We start from the raw sequence: 7,278 nt of genomic DNA, 5'->3' as shown, positions 1-7,278 counted from the left end.
GTCTGTGTGAGCGGAGGTTGTGTTTGAGCAAATACTGCGGCAACTGAAAATTTTACTAGGCGGGAGTAACAAGGCGGGGCTACTGAAAATTTGGATCAAGGGCGAGCAGATATTTTTGAGATTGCGAGGGATGTAGAGGCGGGAGTAAAATGCTAGGGCTATTGAAAATTTGAATCAAGGGACTGAAGCAGAGCGGGAGTAACAGACATCGCACACGGTCCGCACATACTAATCGTGTGCTATCAAACATTAAAACCTTCCAGGCGGTAGATATTTTCGAGATTGCGAGGGATGCAGAGGCGGGAGTTTTGGGGAGCGAGCTAGTGTGCTTGACACGCCGGCTGTGGGTTGTAGCCGATGAAACTTCTCGCATAAGTCATAGGCGTACTATACACCGACGGTGCTCAAAGATATTTTGTACTACATCTCACACGGTTGGTGAGAATAAACTGTGTGGGATCTACTTGATTTGAATTACAAAATGGGGTCACAACGGCAATGGACGGTGTTTGAATTGCTAGACCTTTTATCTGCAGTGAACATGCAACTGTAGGTGTGTCGTAAAAGAATTGAAATTATTCAGGGTTCGTTTGGACATTTCATACATTAAATTGGTTTTCTAGCCATTTCAGGTGCACAATTGAAAATTAAACTACATGCACATGCCCCGGTGCATACAAATTGGTTGAAAAACCAAATTTGTGTCCTTCAGTGCATGCTTAGGTCCCATGGAAGAAATGAGAATGAATTTTTCGGGGTTCGTTTGGCCTTTTTTATACATTAACTGGGTTTTCTAAGCATTTTATGTGCATCTTATATCTTATATCTTATATTTACTAATTGGAAGCACTAATCGAGACTCCACGTTTAATCCTAGAAAACTAAGGTAATTGTCCGTTTGATCTATATACTAATTAATTATAGCCGTTAGATAAGTATACTACCCCTTGCAAAAAAAAGAGATGAGTATACTTCATGGTGTCCTCCCCAGAAACCTCCTTCCGTGTGATATACGCAGAAGGAAAAATACTTCATGGTGTCCTCCCCAGAAACCTCCTTCCGTGTGATATACGCAGAAGGAAAAAACACATCTCAAACTCCTCTACGCAACCCATTGGCACTTTGTCGAGCGAGCCTATCGCCGCCTTTCCTCTTCCCCCGCTTCTACATGTCTCCTCTCCTCTATCATTTTCCTGTCGTGGACTTGAAGAAGGTTCATCGTGCTGCAATCGATCTGGAAGAAAATGACCCATATCCTCCCTGATCTGGAAGGTTCATCGTCGTCTCCAGTCAAGGAAGCACGGATCTCACGGTAGCTGCGTAATTAGGTATGGACGGGTTCGAGAACCTTCCAAATCGATCTGATTGATTGGCAGCATGGTGATTCATGTCCCCAACCCTACTCGTGTTAATCTCCCACTAATCTTGCCCCTACTTTGCAGGCAAGTAATCGTGTAAACATCAAATCCCATGTTTTCTATCATGTTGATTTCATCACAGAACCCCCACTAAATCCACTTCGTGCATACTGTCATCAAGAAGTTTTGGTTGTGTACATGTATTTTTGGACTGTTCTTGACTAGAGTATGCCTTCTAGGGAGTAAAGGAGGATAAGATTGGATGGTCTACATCAAATTCAATGGTACACTGCACCCAACGTGTGTTCTCTACGTCTTCAAATCATCCAACGGCTAACCAGTTCACTTTGAAGTTGATAGGAAGCTTTGCAAAATATTATTACTCTGGAGAAGATATAGATGTTGTCCAAATATCAGATTATCTGCATGGTAAAACTAATAGCTCTTTCTTCCGGTATTAAGACAAGGTATGATGCCTGGACCATGAATATTTTTCCATATATATTCATTTAACCTATAAGATTGACCAACTTCCGAGATTTCTCTCAATTCAGGCTGTTAAACTGTACATTTTTGGCAGATTTGTACTAAGAATTTAACATTGTTGCTCATGCACAATTTCCTGTGGTAACTATGGAATCCATATTTCCTTGGTCTGTTTTAATAATATGTATGATATTTCCTTTGTAGTTCCATAATTAAGATTTTACAGTTGTGACTTATAAAAAATATGATACGTTAGACATTTTCAACCAGGAATACCAGAGAGCCCCTTTGGCGATTCTAATATTTATGGCAATGGGGTTGTGTAATTGATAATGATCCAGATTAGTATCAGCTAAATCTGCTTTCACGAAATTAGTAGATCTATGTGTTCCATTTTACGCAGCAAAATAGTGTATACGCATGCCACTAAATCTATTTCATCATCGAACAATACTCTACAAAAGCTCCCAATAAATTTTTGTGCGCAAACTTACAACTAATCTAATATTTCTGTACAGATCGCAAATAGGATTTATAGTCTTTATCTTGAACTAATAAATGATTTTAGTTACCACCAAGTCATGTATGGTCACATTATTGATCATACTGAAACTGATTCTCCTTTGTACCTCATCCAGTGGCTACAAAAAGTACAAATAGATCACTGCAAATCAGAGGGAGTGATATCTTCCCTCAAACTTTTCAATTTTGTCATTCACCACTTCTGTCCCAACTAAACAGACAACTCAGTCAGTCTAAATCCTTTGCTTCATTTTCCAACAATTCGGCTTTACATGTAATGTTTCATCTATAAAAGGTCATGAGCAGATGTTTCGTGTTGTTCCCTGGACATGAGTTCTGAAAAGCTTGATTTCCATTTTTTGGATTTCACAGCCTGGACAAAGCAATGATTTTCCAAATTGGTTTTAAGTTGTGTTCTTTCAATGAAATTGAGTTTTTTTTCGAAAAGGGGGAATTCCCCGGCCTCTGCATCAGAAAGATGCATACGGCCATCTTATTAACCAAAAAAGCAGTGCCAACATGGTTCCAAGGTCTCCAAAAGTAATAAAAAGCAAAGAAAGCTCACACAGAGCCAAAAAGGGCTAGAAACATCCACTAGCCAAGAGAAGACGCCACAACCGGCTGGCTAAAACTAGGTAGGTAAACTACATGCCTATCCTATTACATGACCGCCATCCAAACCGGTTGAAGATATCCCGAGCTACCATCTCCCATCGGAAAGACCCAGTAACCAAATGCTCCCTGGCCTCCGTCTGGGTGAGTAGCGACCATGTACGGATCGTAGCCGTAGTTCGGAATAAAACCTGCAAAAAATGGATACATGATATTCTGTTAAAAACCAAATCATTTCTGCAAGTCCAGATAGTCCACATCAAAGCACAAACTCCAACCCGAATGTGTCTCGCTAAGTTAGGCTCAATCCCATTAAGCCATGTCCCAAATAACGCGTTAAAAGAATTCGGTGGATTGATATTAAAAGTAATGTGGACCGTCTGTCAAAGTACTTTGGCCAACGGGCAATCAAAGAAGAGGTGTTTGATTGTCTCATCCCGATCACAGAAACTACACCTAGTAGGTCCTGTCCAATTACGCTTTATCAAGTTGTCCTTGGTTAAAATAACTTGTTTATGGACAAACCACATAAACACTTTTATTTTCAAAGGAACTTTGACCGCCCAAACATGCTTAGAGGTAGGAATGGAGTTCGAATTAATAACATCAATATACATTGATTTAACAGTGAATACTCCAGACTTAGTCAATTTCCAGCGTAATTCATCGGGTTATTGAGATAGTTGGACCTCCATCAGTCTCCTAACTAAACGGAGCCAGTCTTCCCAACGATTGCCCGCTAGCGTCCGTCGAAACTGAATATTAAGGGGGATAGATTGAAATACCGAAGCAACGAACACTTCACGTCGTTGAACAATACGGTATAAAGATGGATATTGGATGGCCAAAGGTGTCTCGCCGAGCCAAGTATCCTCCCAGAAACGTGTACTAGAGCCTTAGGGTGCGCCTTACGCTTCAGTAGGAATGATTGGTTATATTGTGTCAATCTTGCAGTACAGATGGCGTTGTGGTGGACGAAGGGGTGAGAATTGATGGGACTTAATGGTCAGTTATTGTACTAATTTTTGAACGGAATTTCTAGAAAGTGAACCTTTCCCCTCAGCCTTCCGAGTGTGACACAGTATTTACCATCTGATTTTGGCTTGCATCCGCGTGCACATCGTCACAATTGATGTGTGACATCAGTACAACAACCTGAAAACGCCCTGTAGTGCGGTGTCCACTTTTGAAATCTCGATTTTCCCCATGGGTTTGTTTCATGTTATTAAGTAATATCTCTCTCTTCTCATTAAAAAAACATATTCAAGCCATGTTTGATGAGCACGATGAGAATTTTAAAGGTGTACTACAGTTGGAGCAAATTTATTGGTTCCTGCAAGCAGAACGGCTTACCTTTTTCTGTTTTATGGGAATTACTACCCCCCTCAACCATCTCATGTAAAAAGTACACAAATATGCATTGGTAGATACCAGTCTGAAATGTGCAGATCAAGTCACACTTCAAGTTAAGCTGTAGATGTGATTTTCGTATCTCCCTACTAAGATATGCATCTGAACCTTTACTGATATTTTGATAGTACAATGACAATTGGTCTCCTGTGAAGCAAATAAGTTATTTTCTTATGGCACGTCATGTCTTCAGCAAATATATCAGATATAGATTCGGTGTAAGTTAACCTTTTTGTAGTATAATATTTTATATGAATGGTTGGATTTTCCTGGAGTTGCTATAGAATACTGTAAAGATAACTTGATGTTACTATAGGGTGCACTAGGCCAGTAGCAAAGTTGTTCGTTTGTAACTACTTACTTGTATGTTAGTCTTAATATTTAGTTTTTTCTTATCTTGCGCCAAATTAGCCAATTCTTTCTTAACTATCAAATCACTTCTAAATTGTAGTAATCGATTCTTAGTTCTCAACTTCTCCAATTTTCCAATCCATCATCCCCATACGTTTTAGAACTATGCAAAGCTTTTCACGAGTGTCCTTGCTAATTACCAAATTATATTTGCCAGTTTTCAAATCTACATGATGGGATCGTGTAGTCCTATAGTAGTTCAGTTTTTCATAGCAGTATCAAAAGTACTTTATATTTTTCCTGTAAATTACTCCCGTCCTTGCTTCCACATTTTGTAACCATGTGAAACCGTCATTCTAGGAGCTATTGATTTGCATATAATCCCATGGACCGGGCTCAAAATTTATCCTGCGCACAAAGCTACTCTATTTGTGCAACTATTATCTAAAGTAGGTACTGAAATATGTTGTGCATTCAAGATCAACCTTTATCTTCAGGCCTGTAACATAATCTATATTGCTCAGTTTATTCAAGTTTGCATTACAGTTTCTGTATGACCAGACAACTAGATGGTGGCTACAATTACACGAACGTCGCACATATAATTTTTTCCATGCTAAGGAAACCTCAAAATCTTCAGTTTTATTTGCCATGGAATATATGTTCAGAAAAATGATTGTCCAACTCACTTTTTGACGGGATGGACATATTTCTGTAGTTGTTTAACAGCAGTAGGCTAGAAAGATGATTGTCCAACTCACTTTTTGATGTCATGTTATATTTTCGTTGTAGAAATATTTAAAGATTCAGCAAGTAATATAGTCTCAGAAAAGTTTGATATGTTGTTCGTCGATGGATTGATGTTGCCAATTTTAGAAGTTTTAATTTTGATCATTTATGGCGGCAAAATGATTTACATCAACAAAAGTATGCATACATGATTACTGTTACTCATTCAGATATACCTTCGCTCTAATTATTTGTTGCATCATGACTATCCGCTGAACTGTAATCCAATTTTGGGTTGACAATTACTGTCTATATATATTACACTGTTCAGTTCCATTGCCGCGGAGAACAGAAGGAAGAGCGAAGCAAACCTCCATCACATGCTTTTTTTAGAAAAGGAGGATGACCCCCGGTCTCTGCATCTGGGAGATGCATACGGCCACTTTATTGATTATCCACGAGGACCTTACAAAGTATTACAACAAAATGCCTGAATCCGCCATCTTGGCAACATATGCCACTACTCCTATCCATATGATGAAGGGGTGCTACCTGGGCCAAATACCCGGTCTACTCACCTAAGCCTATCATCAAAAGCCAGAAGCCCCAGCCGAGCCACATACCGGGTCTGGGGCATAAACTGGTCTGACGCACTCACATGTGTCGTCGCCGCCATCTTCCACAGGTCCGTCTTTAGAGCAGATATTGAGGCTTCTACCTTGTCAGGCCACTCCGCCATCGACGCCACCTTGACGCCAGACAACTACCTCCACCTGCGCGAGTCCATCACCACGCATCGGACGCCGAGTCTCCACTGCACCACGCCGCCGAGATCCGCCGTCATCAATGTGAAGGATGAAGTACCGCTCCACCAAAAAAGGTGCCCGCTGGTCCCTCGAACCCGTGTACGCCTCCAAGAATGACGCCCCCAAGGAGGAAACGACACCAACGCGCCGCCGTCATCCGATCAACTGATCTAGGGTTTCCCCCGGAGGTAGCGGATAGAGGTCTAGAGCTTCTCCACGGCGATGCCTTCAAGAAGGTAATGACACCACAGGGTGCCACCAACGCCGGTCTTGGCATCAAGCCGAGCACAAGGTTTTCACCCGGATCCGCTTGAAAAACCTCCATCACGTATTGTGTGCATGGGTCGCCGCCGATCTGAGCCGCCGCACATGGAGCATGCCGCACCGGCCAGATCAGATCTGTTCGGAGGGCACAACCCGCATGGTGCCGACCCAACCACCAGGCCCTCCATGCCGCCACCGCCGATCCGAGGTCAGATGGTGTGTCGCTGCAGACCCGGCCGCCGCCGCCGAACGCCGCCACGCAGCCCGAGGCAGGGCCGACTGCCGTACCCTACCATCGCCGCCCTTGGCCGAGGCAGCCGCCGCGCCGCCGCCAGAAGGCAGGCCCGCCGCGCCGCCAGGCCAGATCGGCCGTGCCACCCACGCCGCAGGGTTCCGCACCGCCCGCATGGCGCAGGCAAGAGGGAAGACCCCCGCCACCGCCATCAGCCCCGGGCTATAGCCGGCAGCGTCCTTCGACGGCGGCGGAGGGAGGGGAGGACGGATGGGGACCCTCGGCGGCTAGGGTTTTAGATCCCGCCCGAGTCGCCCGAGCGGGGGCGACGCGGGGGGCCTGCGTGAGACCGAGTTACTCACATGACTTAAACAGACAACCCCACCTCCATGACATGCTAAGAAGAAAAAGTCTGACTGCTACAAAAGTTGTTTCAAATAATGCTTACATGAGTTTGAAAATAATAATAATGCTTACACGTTACTTTGGTGAACTATGTGATCTGTGC

General features: G+C 43.1%; 1 long non-coding RNA gene across 1 annotated transcript; it reads left to right on the top strand.

The window, feature by feature from the left end:
- Positions 1-1,053: 1,053 nt before the first annotated feature.
- LOC125551735 (uncharacterized) lies at positions 1,054-7,070 on the top strand. The gene is made up of 3 exons (XR_007303082.2): positions 1,054-1,328; positions 1,598-1,825; positions 3,933-7,070. It is a non-coding gene; the product is annotated as an uncharacterized LOC125551735 (long non-coding RNA).
- The last annotated feature ends 208 nt before the right edge of the window (positions 7,071-7,278 follow it).

The sequence above is a fragment of the Triticum urartu genome, chromosome 4A, assembly GCF_056163025.1.
Source record: "Triticum urartu cultivar PI428250 chromosome 4A, HENAU_Tu73, whole genome shotgun sequence".
In the NCBI taxonomy this organism is placed as follows: domain Eukaryota; kingdom Viridiplantae; phylum Streptophyta; class Magnoliopsida; order Poales; family Poaceae; genus Triticum; species Triticum urartu.
This window is presented reverse-complemented; position numbering and strand designations above follow the sequence as displayed.